Source organism: Capsicum annuum, chromosome 12 (assembly GCF_002878395.1).
Source record: "Capsicum annuum cultivar UCD-10X-F1 chromosome 12, UCD10Xv1.1, whole genome shotgun sequence".
Lineage (NCBI taxonomy): Eukaryota > Viridiplantae > Streptophyta > Magnoliopsida > Solanales > Solanaceae > Capsicum > Capsicum annuum.
Window position 1 is genome coordinate 100,576,827 of NC_061122.1, and position 19,204 is coordinate 100,596,030.

Genomic DNA, 19,204 nt, shown 5'->3' on the forward strand with positions numbered 1-19,204 from the left:
GTATGCAACTCAACTAACTCATCAAAAAATCCAAGAACTTTAACATCCATCCCAATCCACAGTAATCCACAAAGACTCTCAAATCCAGGAACAACCTAAGTAAAGACATGCCCCCGACCATAGCCAAAAGTAGTCCAAAAAGAAATAAAACAAGAACATAAAATGAGGGTCTTCTGAAGTATAAAAGCTCACTACTTCAAGTTGGTTCACGATCGATCTAGGAATCACGTAATAACTACGAAGGAAAAGTAGAAGTGTCTCTGTTCCCTTCACTGCATAGGCATTCAATGTTCGGAGATGATTAGCAGGGTGAGAACTAGCATGTAACTTAGGGTTACATACATACAAACATGCATACATGTATATATATATGTATATATATATATATATATGTGAATATGTGTGTGTGTATATATATAGAGAGAGAGATGTTGGGATAGGGAATAAGGTTTAACATAAGATCTAAAATCATTAATTTGGACTGTGTAGCTCTAACTTTTCTAAGAGCACCCACAGGCTATATGGGTTCAGCTCCTCTTGATGAAAAGGTACCAGTGAGTGTTAGCCACATGAACCAGGAAAATCTAAGAATGAGCCAAGGAATACCTCGACCCTAACAAATCCAATATATATATATATATAAGTGTGAGCTATGCACACGATCATAAAGACCCCCATGCCGACAAATGTGGTTTCCAAAATTTGTCCCACCAGGACCTCCACTTCCACGATAAGCTACACAACCCCCTTTAAGACTAATTAAAACAAGTTTCACATAACTCATCCATTTAACCAAGGAATTATCCATTAAGGCATCAACCACAGGTATCGTCATACCATTACGCTTGCAATCTTATAATTATATCATACTAATTCCATCTACTGGGGGGAATGCCACGACCCCCTTTGTTAATTAAATCAAGTTTAAAATAAAAAACATAACCAACAAGGCCTTCAAAATCCTTTTTATCCATTTAACCATTTATGCAATGCAATAGTTTAGGAAAATAAGACAAATCATGCGATTAACCATATTTTTAAATCCAATTATGCAAGTAGGTTGAGGGAACACAACTTCCAAACCAAATTGAAAAACCAAAACATCAATTTGGGGGGATACCTCGACCCCCATCCCATTCACAACACCCATGCACCCCAATGAGTTTCAAAATACATAAATAAAACATGAACACTTCTACTAAAACTATGGGTATTCAAATCAAGAAACAATCCTTCCAAAACCCTCAAGCTAATTCAAAATCCATATTCAAATCCACATGAATAACCATTTAAGCATATGATTTAAGTAAAACAAGTTTAAGGGGAGAGTTACATGACTTAAAGTATCATAATTATGGAGAGAAATTACCACTTAGAAGCTCTAAATGATCAACTTCTAGAAACCCTAGATTGTTATTGACTTAGGGATTTAAGAGAGTTTAAGAGTGTGTTTGATTATGTCTTATGGATGATGATGGGGTCCCAAAAGATTTTTATGGTTGTGGATCACAGTAGAGAAAATATCCAAAGTACCCTTGATAAAACATTAAAGATTTGCCACCAGTCGTTACGGGTCACCTTATGAGTCATAACGACTGACTACAAGTCATACTTAGACTCGTAGTCTGAGCAGTGTCCCAAGGCATCCCAACTGTTGACCCTACTATTGTACTATACGACTCATACACGGACCTTACGACTCATAGGGTCTTAGTCGTAACCACAACAGTGCCATTGGGCACCTATACTGGTTTGACCATAGAAAACACCATAGGCTCATAAAGAGTTATTACAACTCATGAGATTCTAGTTGTAGTCACAACAGAAACATGGGCAACTCTTACTGGTTACCCTATGACTCGAGCCCTGCGACCCATAAGGAGACCTTACAGCTCGTTAGGTGAGCCATAGTCTAAGCAGTGAGCTCCAAACTTAAGAATTTTGTAGAGGCAAAAATCTAAGGTGTTATAATTTTATGGGCAATGCACAAAAGAGAACCTATGGGAATGACTATAATCACAAGTGGAAGAGTCAACTAAATTATTCATAAGGTAATAATCAGGTGCAGACTCAGTAGTTTTAGTAGCAGCAAAACATTCAGTCCAATAAAGACGTTGAAGAAAATCCTGGCCAATCAAGAACAAATGGCTACTGAGATTAAAAATGAACAATTTTCTCAAAATAATATAGAGACATAGTTAGGAAAGCTAGCTCAGGCGCAGAGTACCAGACCTCAATAAGGGTTGCCTAGTGATATAGACAATCCAAAGCAGGTTATGGAAATCACCATGAGGATTGGAAGAGATATTATTAATAGATCTCCAAAGAAAAATTAGGAGGTACAAACAGAGTTAGTCCTAAAGAAGGCAGAAGAGAAGCAAGTTGTAGTTAAATATGCTAAGAATTTGGGGAAGTTTAAGTACTTAAAAAACAAAGCCATCCGATCATGTGCATAAAAAACCACCACCACCATTCCCTAAAAATCTCAAAAAGGCTAAGAAGGATGCATGTTTAAATAAGTTTTGTGACACATTCAAATAACTTTACATTAACCTCACATAGTTAGATGTTTTGCAGGGTATGCCTAAGTATTCCAAGTTCTTGAAGGATGTGTTGACCAATAAGACAAATTTGAGTGATATTAAGACTGTGGAACTTACTGAGGAGTGCAAATTAGTTGTCATGAGTGAGATTCTAAAGAAGTTGAAGGACCCATGGAGTTTCACCCTCCCCATACAAATTGGTGATAATGATATGGTCAATTCCTTAAGTGACTTGAGGGCAAGTATAAGGTTTATGACCCTATCCATTTTTAATACTTTTAGTTTAGGGAAGCCGAGGCCATGTTATGTGATGCTCCAAATGGCAGATAAAACAAAAGTACAGCCCAAAAGAATCATTAAAGATATCCTCATTGAGGTTGGTAAGTTTATTATTCTTGTTGAATTTATTGTTCTTGATTATGATGAAGATGATAAGGTACCAATTATATTGGGACATCTATTCTTAGTAATGGGATAAGCACTGATTGATGTGAGAGAGGGCACTCTAAAAATGAGAGTGGATGATGAAGAGATGGTCATCAAAGTATACAAACCACTCAATCCACGTTCACCATATAAGGATCTGTGTATGAAAATAGCTATGTAAATGGATTAGTGTGGGGTGGTGGAGTACGCACCATAAAGGACCTCTTCGAACCATCTCATGAAGCTTTCCAAGCCACCAATTATGTCTAAAAGGGTGAATCCAATAGAAAAGCCTGAAAAAGCTATTGTTGAAAAAGATGCAAACCTTAAAAGTGCATACTCAAGAGGTTAGAAAAGTTTGAGAAGATGAACTCTATGTAGGAGAAAGAGGATAAAGAAATATGAATGAAAAGTAGTGATGTTGTTCATACCGCAATACTAAATCAAGCGTAACTTGGGAGGAAATCCAAGTTAAGGTAGGTATTTTATTTTCATATTTGATTTTTAATTTCACGTTAGTTTTTTATTTTATTTTTTCATAGTTTAATAGGAAGTTTGAATATCGAAAACCTAAGATAAAGAGAATGACAAAGACTGAATGTGGGGTCCATCGAGCCTCATTGATGATTAAGATGCTACTATCTAGGCCTAGAGACCTCACAAAGTATTTCCATCCTTGCTCTTGAATTATACTTTGGGGAAAAGTGTGCTTTTAAGTGGTGGGTAGGGAATCTTCCCATGGTTTAGCGTGAAGTGCTGCTATAGGATTTTAATTCTTAGTTGTTTCTAGTTTTTGAGTAAATTTAAAAAATTTCAAAAAGATTTTCTATTTGTTTGGTTAGTCTTTATTGGTGTTAGTCTAGTAGGGGCACACTTCACCCACCCTTTGATTTTTATTTTTGGTTCTTTTCTGAGAGGGTGCCCTATGAACTTATCTCTTTTTATTTTTAGAAGTAAATTTTTTAATTTTGGTATTAAGAATAAGTGATATGTTCTCGTAAGTTTCTATGTTTGATTACATGATGCAAGTGATTTTGAATGTGAAAGCATGTTGATTGTATTGAATGACTACTTTTGAGACTTCTGGACTCATTTATTTGTCTCTTATGCGATGTTGGATTAATTCTAAATTTGTGATATTGCTTGGTTTAGAATCTATAATGATCCTACTTAATGTGAGCATCTACCATATATGAGTAATGTTTCTTGTTGTATTCCTTATTGCATTTTGATGTCTAGAACTTGTCTGGTGTATGTGCAAAGCAAAATAAAGAATGTTGGGTTTAGGAGATGATATAGGCATTTCTTTGGTAGCCATGTTTATACTCCATTTTATCTACTCTTATGCATAATCTTGGGGAACAGGCTACACATGAGGCTACCAAACAAATTTAAGTGTTTTAATTCACCTCTATTCAATGTTTTAAAAGATGTGGTAAATAACCTATTTTATAGAGAAGTTATAATTATGTAAAAGGTTTTTACAATAACAATGTGTATCTGTAGTATATAGGTTAAACTAAAAGTGCTTGAAAACAATAAAAGATAAGATAATCATATGTTTCTCAAAAGTAAATAAGACTAATTAAGTTATATATGTACTATCAAATCAACAAATATGACTTTCAAGAAAAAATGTACACCTGATATCGTCATTTGTAATTTGCATGAATTAATCAAGAGCTAGCAAATAATGCATCATCTTCGCAATATAGACTATCATTCCAATCAGTCTCACACTTATGAAAAATAATATATCATACGTTATCCCTTACCGAAATTTAATACTGTGAATAATATCAGATTTGCTTGGTGTTTTGAACTTAATACATTTTGTTGTTAATCCTGAAATATGTAAGAGATCTCTCAACATCATATTAAATAATTAAATTATCCCATAAAATAGAAACACACAAAATAATATGAGCATTTATTTTTTAAAAATAATTATATAAAAATAATAACAAAAGTTAGTATTTTAAAAGAGGCAACTTAACTTCTCAACTAAAGATGATTTTTATTTTTATTTACATAACTAAATTTATTTTTTATCAAAAATCAAATGAACAGAAAAATATTATTTACTTGTATTCAAGCTTGGATATAGTGAAAATAAATTAGCCTGTAATAGCACCATCAGTCATCTGCATAAAAAAAAAAAGTAAAAATGTAAAATTTCTAAAAAAAAGAAGAATATGAAGAATGCAATAAATAAATTCACGAATAAATCTAATGACCAATAACAAAAGAAGGAGAAGGAAGTTTAATATTATATAACATTGTAGGAGGGTGTGTGTCTATATAAAAGAGGTTAAGAAATTAGAAATCTATTCCTACTCAAATTTCATTTAACTTCAAATTCAAATATCATAGCAGTTTGTTATAAGAAGACAGGATATTGATTGGATAAATATAAATATAGAAGTAAAGAAAAAAAAGAAAAGAAAAAGCATTTAGTTGCTATTAAAGCGGATGATATGCTATAAAAAAGAAATGCTCACATCCAACCAAACAACTGATTTTCAATTTAGATTTTAAAGTTATTTTTATTAGCGGAGGTAATTGGGGGTAAGGGACATGTATTTTTTGTTGTTGTTGTTGTTAAGATTACTACTACCACTATTTCTATTACTACCGCATACTGCGCTACTATTATTTTTTGGTCCGTCTTATCACTAATGCTACTACTATATATTGCTGCTACTACTACTTCTATACTATTATTTATTACTAGTTTAACCGCATGTGCCTCACACGTGTAACCTTTGATTATTTTAAATTAGACGATTTTGTCTATTATGAAGATTTTTGATGAAGTAAAAAAAATTAAAATAAATTCTCAAAAATTCTTCATATTTTAATATAATAATATAAGTATAACACATATTTTATTGTAAGCATATATATATATTTTACCACCATAAGTTTCAAGTGGTTAATGAATCGTTACTTTTGTGTATGTCATGCAATACCTCTTTTTATTGCTGCTAGATGAGACCCATCGATTTGAACCATATTTATAATACGATTATGTTTTTCCTATATTTAAAATCTTTTCTTATTTTTAAAGTTAAATTTTTAGAAACTCTTTAATTACTTACTTAAAACTTCTAAAATTTGATACTTCTTATATTTTTCTTATTATAACGCATTCATATTTATTTTTTAAACTAATGAAAAAAAGTATTAATTGTCATTAATTTTAATGACTTTTAATAATAAAAATTTTAGTATAAATATTTAATTAATTTCTAACTCTTAAATATTAGAAAAATAGTGAAAAAACGATTTTGTCTAAAGCTGAGACTTTTAGTGAAGAGCAAAAAGTTCAAACGATATTTCTAAGACCCTTCACACTTTTAATATAGTATAGATTATTAGTATTATCATTATATTATATTTTTATCTTTTATTTAATATTTAAATAAATAACATTTAGATATGTTTTATAACTTTCAAATGTTAAAAGAGATAAATTTAGAAAAGGGTAAAAGTCTATTTAAACTCTTCAACCATGAGTTTCTATTTTTAAGCTAATGGAGATCTTTTCTTTAATAAAGGATACTGTATTTTCAAATTCAAGTATTTTTAATATGTTAATTCAATTTTTTTATTAAAATAATATTTAGCATTTTCTTTAAAAAATGTCATATGCCTTCTCAATAGCTTGGCACTTAGCTAATTATGATGTTTCGTCTTCTACTATATAATATAAATAGATAGATACTTGGGCAATTTAGCTAAAGGTGACAAACAAGTTTACAAATGAGGTGTAGGTGACTCAAGTTTTAATAATTGAGTGTAAGTGATAATTACTTTATTAGTGATTAAGAAAGTTGAAAAAGTTTGAGAATAGGCCACAAGTTTTTTAATTTACACTTTGATCCAAATATTGACCTAATATAACTAGAAATGGAGGGAATAAAAACACGTAATTTCTCTCTCTTCTCATTATTATTGTTTTTTCTCTCTTCACCATTTTCATTGTTCATTATTTTTACTACTTTATTCATCATCTTGTGTTTCATTATCATCATCTTCTTCTTTATTATCATCATCATCATTTTCTTTTTGTTTATCATTGCTGTTGTTGTTACCACTACTGCTGCTACTTGACTGATTTTTTAGGTCAAATTTAGTTTCGTACATCACTTTGGTATTACTTTATAGGCTCTGTTGGTAAGTAAAATTATGATTTTTAGTTGAATTTCCCATCTAGGTATACTACTACTACTGTTTTTAAAACACTGGATAGAGCCATAAACATGAACCCAACAAAAGATTTATCTATTTCAATAGATGACTCATCTATTGCGATAGATGAGTTATCTATCACAACGAAAAACTCATATATTGGATTTATATTTATGGTTCTATAGTGCTGTAATATGAATCGAATAAATGGGTCATCTGGTACAACAGATGATTTATCTATTGCAATAGAGGAGTCATCCGTTGACACAGATTATTCACCTATTGCAATAGAACCTGAACTCGATTCCAACAAATGAGTCATCTATTGCAATAGGTAACTAATCTATTGTAACAAGTTATTTATCTTTTGCAACATGTCACTCATCTGCTATAATCAACTTCAAAGGTTCTACAGTACATCCCAATAGGTGATTTATCTATTGCAACAGTTGTTAAACCTGTTGTAACATGTGACTCAATTGTTCCAATAGATGACTCATATGTTGGAATCAGTTTCAGGTTCTATTGAACTGTAACATGAATTACTTATAGGTGAATCATCTGTTGCAACATATAACTCACCTGTTGCAACGTATTATTCACCTTTTGCAACATATTACTCATCTATTAGGGTTCATGTTGCGATACTATAAAATCGTTATTAATTTTATTATGACGTCATTATTAACTTTTTTTAACAAATGTTTTTATTTAGGTACCACTAATGGGGGGATAAATAACAATAGGGGTGGATTGTCATAGAGAATAGATCGAGAAGAGCAATCAATATGTATGGAATTGGAAGGAGGGTGAAATGCTAGAGATGATAACTATGATAGTCTAAAGTGATGTTTCGTATGATGATTTTATGAACATAATCATTAGCTATTGTCGACTGAATTGTCAACCAAAAGAACTTGTCATCAGCTACATACACAACTCCTTTGAAAATCAGAGGGTACTACCTTTCAAGATAATCGATCAGGTTCGGTTGCATGCTTATCTTAGTGATTCAGCTAGGTCGGTGTTAAGAGTGTACATGGTTGAAAAATCGAGAGAGAATGAGAACCAGAATATAGAAGAAGAAGAACAACAAGACATCTTTGATGATAAGCTGGATGATCTGGACATGAATATTACAAATAATGATCAAACACCTATGCTAGTTGTTGAGAGTAATATGATGGGTAGTTCTTCTCAATCAACACAGTTGGGCAATTATCAAGATGAAGAGACTGGTTTTTATAAGGGAATGTTATTCAAAGATAATAAAGAATTATCTACCTCTTTGTTTATTGCTTACTTGAAAAAATATTTCAGAGTAAAGAAGGTGATTAATTCGAGTAAAGTCTTTTCCTTCAGATGTGCCAATCCGACCTGTAAGTGGTGGTTGAGGGCTGTGAAATACTAAATATCTGAAAGATTTGTCATTAATATTTATCAAAAGTATAACACATGTGGTTCGAAGCATATTATGGGCCTAAATCCTTATGCCACGGAGAGGTCCTCGATCAATATTTCCAAAATAGATTCCCCAATGGCAAAGGTCCTTCTACAAGGGATATGGTCAATCAACTCCTTACAGAATTGGGTGTTACGGTCAATTATTAAAATATTTATATGGCCATGGATATTGCTAAGGACTTGGTTAGGGGGACAGACGAGCACGGGTATGCATCGCTTGATGCCTACCTTTACATGGTTGGGTCCACAAATTTTGAAAGTAAGACAGCACTGTATGTTGATAAAAATGGAAGGTAAAAGTACTTTTTTATATCCTATGGTGCTTGGATTCTTATTTTTAAACATTTGAGAAAAGTCATAGGCCTATGGGACCTTCTTGAGGAGCAAGTATAATGGAGTTTTGATAGTGGCAGTGTCATAGGATACGGAGAGGCACATCCTTCCTGTCGCTTTTTGTGTAGTGGACAAAGAATGTGATGCCTTGTATGAATATTTTTTTAAACAAATGTGAAGCTGTGTTGAAGATACTGAGGAGTTGTGTTTAATTTCATATAGGCATTCAAGTATCTCAAAGATGGGTTTAATTTTCTACACTTCATCTCACTTTGGTTGTTGTATGAGGCATTTTGGAGATAATATTCTAAATAATTTCCACAATGAAAAGGTTGTGACCCTTTTTTATAGAGTAGCTAAAGCATATAATAGAAATGAGTTTTTTGACCATTTCAATCAAATAATGGATATACATCCCAAGGCAGCAGAATATATCATACGTGTCATTTTGAGAGATTGAGCTGGATATTTTGTCCGAAAAATAGGTACATTGTTATGACTTTATATCTTGTTTGAGTTACAAGTTTAGTATGATGTCGTACTAAGTGATTCTTTTGTATAGGTATAATATTATGATGTCAAACATAAGTGAATCAGTGAATTCATTATTTGGCGCTGAAAGAGAATTTTTCATCGTGGTGCTATTTGATAAAATAAACAAGAAGTATGGCAAATTATATCACGAAAGGCGTGTGCAGTTCGCGAACAAAGGAACCAAATTTGTTCTAGAAGCGGAAAAAAACATCAATGAACATCAGTTTAGGAAATAGGTTATTTGGTCATCAAATAGCAGATTACAAGTTCAGTATCGATGGTCATGGTGATGTTGCCACGGTCAATCTTCAAACAAAATCTTATACGCGTAGAGTTTTTGACTTGGATAAAATAACCTGTCCACATGCTATGGCAGTGCTTCGAGCCCAATACAGTTCACAATATAGAACTAAAATATATGAGTGCTCATCCCCATATTATTCGGTGGAAGGATATATAATGGCATATAGTAAAAATATTACTTTCGTGCCTCCCGAAGAATCTTGAATTATTCCAGTAGAACTTTTGGGGAGATTAATACCTCCTCCATGTATTGACCCAAACTCTATCAAACTGGAAAAAAAGCGATATAAGAGGAGGAGTGGTGTCAGAGAATCATTCCCATCGGTAAAAACAAGTGCTTTGTATGTAAGAATGATGGCCATAAAAGAACTACATGCTCAGATCGTAATCCACCATGATCGTTGTAATAGCAAAACTTGTGTTGTTATTTGTTATGGACTTTGATATTTTTAACTCATTATTGTGAACGTGAATGTTATTATTTATTATATAAAATATCTTTTTTTTTAACTTGTGCATCACTAAAAGGGGTAAAAAAAAGAAACTAAATGCAACAGACCACAAAATTATTTTAAGCAAACTATACATCTGTTACAACAGATGGACATTTGCTGGAAGAACATAATACGGTTCACCAAACTGGAATATAATTTGTTGAAGTAACACAATACATTTCTTACCACTGGTTTGTGTTGTTCCAACAGATGACCAATCTGTTTCAACAGATGGTCCATATGTTAAAAGAACTCAAAATTTTTGTTATTGCTACTAGATGAAAAATTGTGCCAAACGCTCAATCCCTACTTCCAACCGTCAACATATTGAGAAGAAGAAATAGACAGAATGGAAATTAAATAAGAATTAAAAAGTCAAAGTCGAATAAACATAAATTCTTTCATTAAACAAAAACAAAATATATTAGGTAGGTAGATCGAATATAGATTAAAAAATGCATATGCTAAAAGAAAAAATATAAATTAATTATTATTATCATCTTTATTAATATTACTATTTTTAGATGACCAAATGTCATCCGACAGCAGCAGGGGCATCCTCAGCCTATGAATCTCTTGGAGCATCCTTGCTCTCACGGAGCCAACTCCTATTGTAGGTCATTAACCTGCCTCTAAAGTTCCCATAGGGTGTCACGCAGAATAGAAATGTCCCAAATAGGATCATCTATATCTAAAAGACACATGAATTGACAAAAAACATAAACCCAAAAGTAAAGAAAAGACTCCGAATATAATACGATGTATACTACAAACTGGGTAGGTTTACACCAAAAAACTTACTTGAGTCAGGGAAAGGAATTTGGTCTTTGAAGAGAAGCAGTTGAAGATGTAATATAAAAGACAAGATTCAAGAAATAAATAAAGTGTAGTAGAATGAACGAGTAAGGAGGGACCTATTTATAGAGGATTGGATTTGAATGTGTTAGGAAAAAAGGCACGACTGTTCACCTCCATTTTATTAATTACATTCAAGCTAGTGACTTTTTTATTACTGTGAAAAGTCATGATTTAATTAAATCAACCTGATGACTTTTTGATTATTGTGACAGGTCATGACTCTTCAGCTTCTTAATATTAATTAGTTCTTAAAATTAAATAACCATTTTTATTAATTAAATAATTAAAGACTTTTTACCTTTTTAATAACCATTTCTTTAATAATATCTATTTTTATTAAGTTGTGGCAGTAGACGGTCCATCTGCTGCATCAGATGGTCCATCTGCTGCATCAGATAACCCATCTATTGTAATAAATTTTTCATCTATTGCAACAAATGACACAGATGGATCATCCATTGCACAGATGGATCATCCATTGCAACAGATGGATTATCTGATACAACAGATGGACTATCTGTTAATTAAAATTAAATAATTGTTTTACGATTTTAATGGTGTTTATCATTTATTTCCTTATTATTTTTTTATGAACTATTTTTCTTTATTAAATAATTGAAAAGTCATGACTTTTCACCCTTTCAATAACCCATTTTTTAATTAATAACCATTTGTAGTAAATTTTTCCAACAGACGAACCATCTGTTGAAACAGATTTGTCATATGTTCAAAGAACACAAACCAACGACAAGAACTGTATTATGTTCTTCCAGCAGATCTATGCAATAGATATTCCATCTATTTCAACATATTGGTCATGTATTACTTGAATGTAATGTAGTCTGATGAAGTGTATTGTGTTCGTCCAGCCAATGTCTATCTGTTGCAACATATGAGTAATCTGTTGAATATATTTTTTGTAGTCAATCATGTATTTAGTTCCTGTTTGGTTACCTCTTTTTCTTGATGCACAAGTTATTAAGAACATATTTTATATAATAAATAATAACATCTACATCCCCAACGAAGAGTTAAAATTATCAAAGTCCATAATCAAACAATAACACAAATTTACAATTACAATGATCTTCATGCATTACATACGTGGCACTTGTTTTTTCTTGATGGGCATGTAGTCCTTCGATGTTCAAGACAGTTACCCATTGAGCCTCCATAGTTTTGTACACTTCTTAACAATGGGAACTGAAGATTAAACACTGTCTGACATTGATGGGGAAGAAAAAATAAGGTGCGTGCAGATGGATGGATCCACTTTAATGTGTGAGAGTTATGTATTATTGATCAGGTTATCGTGACAACACACATAAAGTACAATAATTTTGTGAATGTAGTTTTTTACCATTTAGGCATTGATTCTTCAAACAAGATCATGCATTTTATAGTTAAGTTTGATAGGTGTGAACTGATAAGGCCAAAGGATTCCAAGAAGGGGGTATCGATCCTCTATTACAATTTAATGATAATTTTGCTCATGTTTATGCGTCAAGTTCTGAGAAGGGATTAATATTTTATGGCATTATAGACATTCAATAGTAATTAAATCAATTTTAATGGTGCAATAGACTTTGAGAATGCCTTTGAAGCCTTCCACTACAGCAAACAAGAATGGAAAACTAATAGAAATTACCTTGGTCTAAATTTATATAGATGGGTTGCTCGAGAAGACTATTATACTACAGAAGGTGCTTGGGAGAATACCTGTGTGAGAAAGGAGAGGTGGATAAGATGATATATCATCTCAAACCTTGTTTTAGAGGAAATACTGGACAATAAGTAAGGGACTTCTATCCAATCTGGCCGATGAAATTAAGTTGAAAGATAAAAAAACTGAATGAGTTACAAATGCTAAAGTGTATCCTAAAATTAAAATCTGTTAGTCGTTGTTGAAAAGAAAAATGGTAAAGTAGACTGATGCTGGAAACTTTGCTAGGGAATGTGACTAGCTAGTGTGGCCTGAATGAAGACCCACAAAGCACAGGATCAGAACTCTAAGGAAAAGCTTGGCGAGAACCAAGGATTGGTAAGATTTCAGTCAAGAATAAAACTTAAACCAACAACTCCTGAAGTAAAAATAAGGAAAGCCAAGGCATCAATTTCTGAAGTCTAACTTGCATCTATGCCTTCTGTTTATGGTTCTGATCAGGTCAATGGCAGTAGAAATAAAAAGGTCTGAAGTCGTGCAGAAATTACATACCTTATTAGTTCCACTGCCTTTGACCTGACCAGAACAACAAGCAGAAGGCCTGGGATGTAAGTCTAACTTCCGAAATTGCCACCTTAGCTTGATCCCTTATTTTTACTTTAGGAGTTGTTGGTTCAAGTTCCATTCTTGGCTGGCCATCTTACCACCCTCGATGCTCACAAAGCTACAACCTTAGATTTCTGATCTGCACTTTGTGGGTCATCACTCAGTACACGATAACAAGTCATAGTTTCCCAACAAAGTGCATATCTCCATTCCACTTCACCATTTTTTTTTTCAAAATCGACTGATGGATTTTCATTTTTGGAAACACTTTTATTTTTTCAGCTCATTTGATATTTTCATTTTTCATGTTAATTTCATCGGCCAGATTCACTATATGTTTCTTGCTACCTTGTGTTTCTTACTTAATAAGGTCTGAGTTGATGTAAGGTCTTCAACACCTCCCCCTACCTTACAGATAGATATTCTCCTAAGAACTTTCTGCTATACATCACCCCGAGCAACCCAGCCATATAAATTTGGATAAGGGCAATAACTATATTAATTTCCATTCTTGGTTGTAATAGTGCGAGGCTTTGGAGGCCATTCAAAAGTCCATTGAACCCTTAAAATTAGTCCAATCACTATTGAATCCTTACACTTTCACCAAAAACATGGTGCCTTCTCCTAACTTGACATATAAACATTAGCAAAACCATCATTAAACCATAACAGGGTATCGACAACACCTACTTGGTCCCTCGGCCTTATCAGTTTTAACCTATATATCTTAAATGTAAAATAAAATATCTTCTTTGAATGATTAATGCCTAATAGGTAAAAAATTCATTCACAAAATTAGTGTACTCTATGTGTGTTTTCACGATAACATGATCAGTACTACATACCTCCCATATATGAAGTGGTTCCATTTGGAAGCAACTTATTTCTCTAAACTCATCTTTACTCTAACATTTTTGTCTGGTCAAGCAAAATTTGATCCACTTTTACTTCCTTTTATCTTCAAAAAAGATAAAAATAATTGATGTCAAACAAGAGAAGAACAGAAAGAACATTCTAATTATGTCTGTATAATTTAAAAAAAAGGGTAACACAAAATTGGATGAATAGAACACATTACAACAAGTGTTCCAATAGATGAGCCATCTGTTCCAATAGATTCTCTATCTGTTCAACAGATGAGTCATCTGTTGCAACATACGACACATCTGTGGCAATAGATGGCTGACATGTTATAATAGATGGGCTATCTGTTTGAATAAATCAAACCAGTCTTGCAACTAGTTTGATTTCTTCCAACAGTTGCTCTATCTGTTCCAATAGTTGATTTATCAGTTGCAATAGTTGGGGAATCCATTACAACACCAATAAAACCACCACTAACATCAACAACAACATCAATAACAAAGAAACAATACCATATGTTCCAATGCCATCAACAACACAAACACCACATATTCAAACACCATCAATAACACAAACACCATATGTTCCAATACCACCACCACCACCACTAACGTCAACTACAAAGAAACAAACAAAAGACATAAAAAAAGTGATACTGCCAACAAGGTTTTTAAAGTTCTCCTAATAGATGGTTTTTTTTTGCATATTTTAATAAAAACAATGGTTTGTTTATTCAAAATTTAAAAGTCACCTTTCCTTCAATTTTCTCAATAAATAGGATATGGGTAATGGATAAATAAATAAAAACAACAGATATAAATATCTAATTTAAACACCACATAAAGAAGAAGACGAGAAGGAAAGGAAAATAGTGAGCCATACTTGCAATGTCAAAAAAGCAAAGGGATCAAAACACCCATTTCAGTTGAGAAAAGATATAGATTGGTTGATATCCAAAAGGATCCTCACGTGAAAGAGGAGAGAAAAGAGTGAAAAGAGAGAAAAGAGGAAACAGTTATGATTACCCTAAAGAGGAGAGAAAGAGCAAGAAAAGAAATGAATTAATTTATAGCTGAAGGAGAGATAATTCTAGTGATAGGTTTTAAATATTCATTAATAACTTTTAGGGGAACAAGAGACGATGACATTAAAATGACATGATAAGACTACTCAAGGAGGAGATTTTTGAGTTATCCAAGAAATATTTTTTACCGCCTTTGTATTTTTCTTTTTTATCTCAGACAAAATATAGCTTTAAAATTAAAATAGATCTTAAAACATATAATTCATCTATTGCAACATATGGAAATTTCTGCTTGAAAATTCCAACAGCTCAGTCATCTGTTGCAACAGATGGCAAAGTCTATTTGATAATTTATAGTAGATAGGTAATATGTCAATTTCTATTTGAAAATTCCAACAATTCAGATCATCTAATACAACAGATGGCAAAGTCTATTTGATAATTTACAATAGATTGGTAATATATTGCAATAATTTCATTTATCTGTTTGATAATTTTCAATAGATAAATCATCATCTGTTGCAACAGGTTGAACATCTGTTTTAATATAATTTCAATTGAGCTCATAGGTTCAACTACAATTTCAATCTGAGTTAAAATAATTCATATTAACTCATTATTTGAAATACCTAAATTAATTTAGCTAGAACTAGGGATGATTTTACAAGGTAAACTACAATTCTAATTGAGTCATTGAAATTGCATGATGTTGGTATTGTGTTTCTCCTGACCTGAGTCGTCAACCAATCAATCTGAATTGAAACGATTCATATTAGATCATTATTTGAAATACCTAAATTGATTTATCTAGAATTAGGGATAAGTTCACATGGTCAACTATAGTTTCAATTGAGTTATTACAATTGCATGATGTTGGTATTACATTCCTCTTGACTTGAGTCATCAATCGATCAATATGAGTTGAAATGATTCATATTAGATCATTATTTGAAATACCTAAATTGATTTATCTAAAACTAGGGATGAGTTCATAGGGTGAACTATAGTTTTAATTAAGTTGTTACAGTTTCATGACGTTGGTATTACGTTCCTCCTGACCAAAGTCGTCAATCGATCAATCTGAGCTGAAATGATTCATATTAGCTCATTTGAAATACCTAAATTAATTTATCTAGAACTAGGGATGATTTCACATGGTCAACTATAATTTCAATTGAGTCTCTGCAATTGCATAATATTGGTATTGCGTTCCTCCTGACCTGAGTCATGAACTGATCAATCTGAGTTGAAATGATTCATAATAGCTCATTATTTAAAATACCTAAATTAATTTATTTAGTCAATGATGTTTCGGCTTTTGACGAAATATTTTTCATCTTCTACAAGAGATAATTGTACGTTTTCAAGCAACTACTATTGTATTTAATACTAGATTTTAGTGTTTTCAGGTTAAGGAGTTAGCTGAAAGAAAAACATGGAAAAGCAGTAGATAAAGGCTTCCGATGGGCAAACCAGTCGACTGTCAGATATGCAACGGACCGCTAGGGTGCCCGTCAAACCAAAATTGAAAGAAAAAATTAAGTAGCCTCTGCGATAGTCCAAGTGGTGGACTATCGCGCCTCTAATGGACCGCCAACTTGGCCATCAGGCTAATACAAAACCTAGAAATCTTGTGGATTATGCGATAGACGACCAAACCAGCGACGGACCACCGAGTCAGCCGTCAACCCTTATCCAGAATAGGGCATTTCGAGCCTCTCAACGACTGTTCACTCGATAGACCGTCAGTATATCGATGGTTTGTCGATATGACCATCAACTTGGATGCAACTTTTTTTGAGTTTAAATTTTAAATAATATGCACCTGGGAACATATAAATACCCAGTTTAGGTTTTATTTAGTTATCTTTTATCATATTTTCCAACTCTGAACATTATTGTAAGCAGTATTCTCTGAGAAACAGCTAGAATTGCGTATCAAAACATATTATTCATACTTTATTAAATATTCAAGAAAAAATCTTTGATTCCTTGTAAGTATTTTCTGAATCTATTTATGAGAAATACAATGACTCCTTCTTGTTTTTCTATGGAGATGTGTGGATAAGCTCCCATAACTAGGGTTATGGGAGCCTTGAGGTGAATAGATGATTTGGGTTGCAAAATTGAAAGGTGAGCCCAAGAACATCACTTGTTTGAATAGAAAAGTATTTTTTGGGAAAAGAAAGGGTTTTCATTTAATCTAGAGGCTTTAACCTTTGGATTAAGGGTAGATGCCTTAACGGGATTGACCTACATGAGAAAATAGTTGAATAATCAATACATTATTTAAGTTTGAGAGAATTAAAGAATAAACTATCCATTTAGGTTGAGAAACTAATGGGTAAACAATAGGATTCAACTACTCTTACACTTAAGTCATTAATTGGAACTCAAAGATGCTTCACAACCCCATTTGTGTAAGCATATTGGTAACTATAACTGTAGTTTGTTTAATCTCGTTGAATTACCATTTACAAAGAAATAACTAGTTGGAACAACTCTATTACAATTATTTAGATATAATTCATAATGCAAAACCCCATTTTCTCTGGAATCTTCAATCAACAGTCTGATAACAACCGCAATACATAGTGAACATGGTATTTCTTGTAGGCTTCAACACCCAACCTAGTTGGGTTCTATATTTGACAGTGACCGCTTACTTTCTTACAAAAGAGGTGTAATTTGGGTGTATCAAATTTTGGTGCCGTTGTCGGGGAATACGGTTGTCAATTAAGTTTGTGTTTGTTAATTGACCTTTGGTCAAGTTTCCTAAATTTTACTTTTATTAGTTGTTTTTGTTCTGTGCAGGGTAATTATTATATATGACAAGTACACAGAGGTCAGGTGAACTATTATTACCAGTACATCTGGAACCTCAGCTGATTAGCAGAATGGTAGACCCACAAGATACTGAAAGACTAGGTGCCTTGGCTTGAGTTCGGCTTAATCAATAGAATGATGGTCAACTGGCATGTCATCCTAATCCTGATGATAATGATTTGGGAGATGATGACTTGTTGTATCCTGTTAACCCAAGGCGTGCAGATAATGCAGCTACACCAGTGAATCATAATATAAACAAGAATCGTCCCTTCAGGGCGAGGTAAGATCACTAACTTATGCAGTTTGATCTTAATGATGACGAGGATGGAATGGATTGATAAGGCGCAACTGGAGCTATTATTCCTATACCTCTAGCACCCGGAGCTAAGTTCAATATTACTAGCATAATGATTCAGCTCTTTTATCTAAAGAAGTTATTCGATGGTCTACCAGGAGATGATCCTAACATGTATTTGGTAAACTTTGTCACCATTGATAAGTTTTTTGATAACCTAGGAGTGGGCCAGAATGCCATCCACTTGAATTTATTTCTATTGTCTCTGTCTAGGGAGACAACATTATGGCTTAATGGGCTGACTCCCAATTCTATCACCAACTGGAGGAAGTTAAAAGAGGCTTTTCAAGAAAGGTTGTTTCCACCTTCTAGGAGGGTATAACTGAGGGATGAGATCAGCAACTTTTGACATCTTCCAACTGAAGCTTTTCATGAGACTTGGGAGAGGTTTAAAAAGAAGGTAATGCAGTGATCGAATCATAATATGACTAATATTCATTTGATTGAAACTCTCTCTAGGGCGTTAAACTCTATTACAAAACCATTCGTAGATAATGTTGTAGGTGGGTCATTTGTGGATTTCACTTTTCCAGAAGCCTCAAAAATGCTCGATAGGATGACTAAACAAAGTAGAGCTTAGAATACTAGGGATTCTATGGTTGCAAGCCCTGATGTGTTTGTTGGTATAACTGCAGAGCAACGTAAAAAAGAGAAAGAGCGTGATCAGGATATGGCATATTTAAAGACGCAGATGGATTTATTGACTAAGAATCT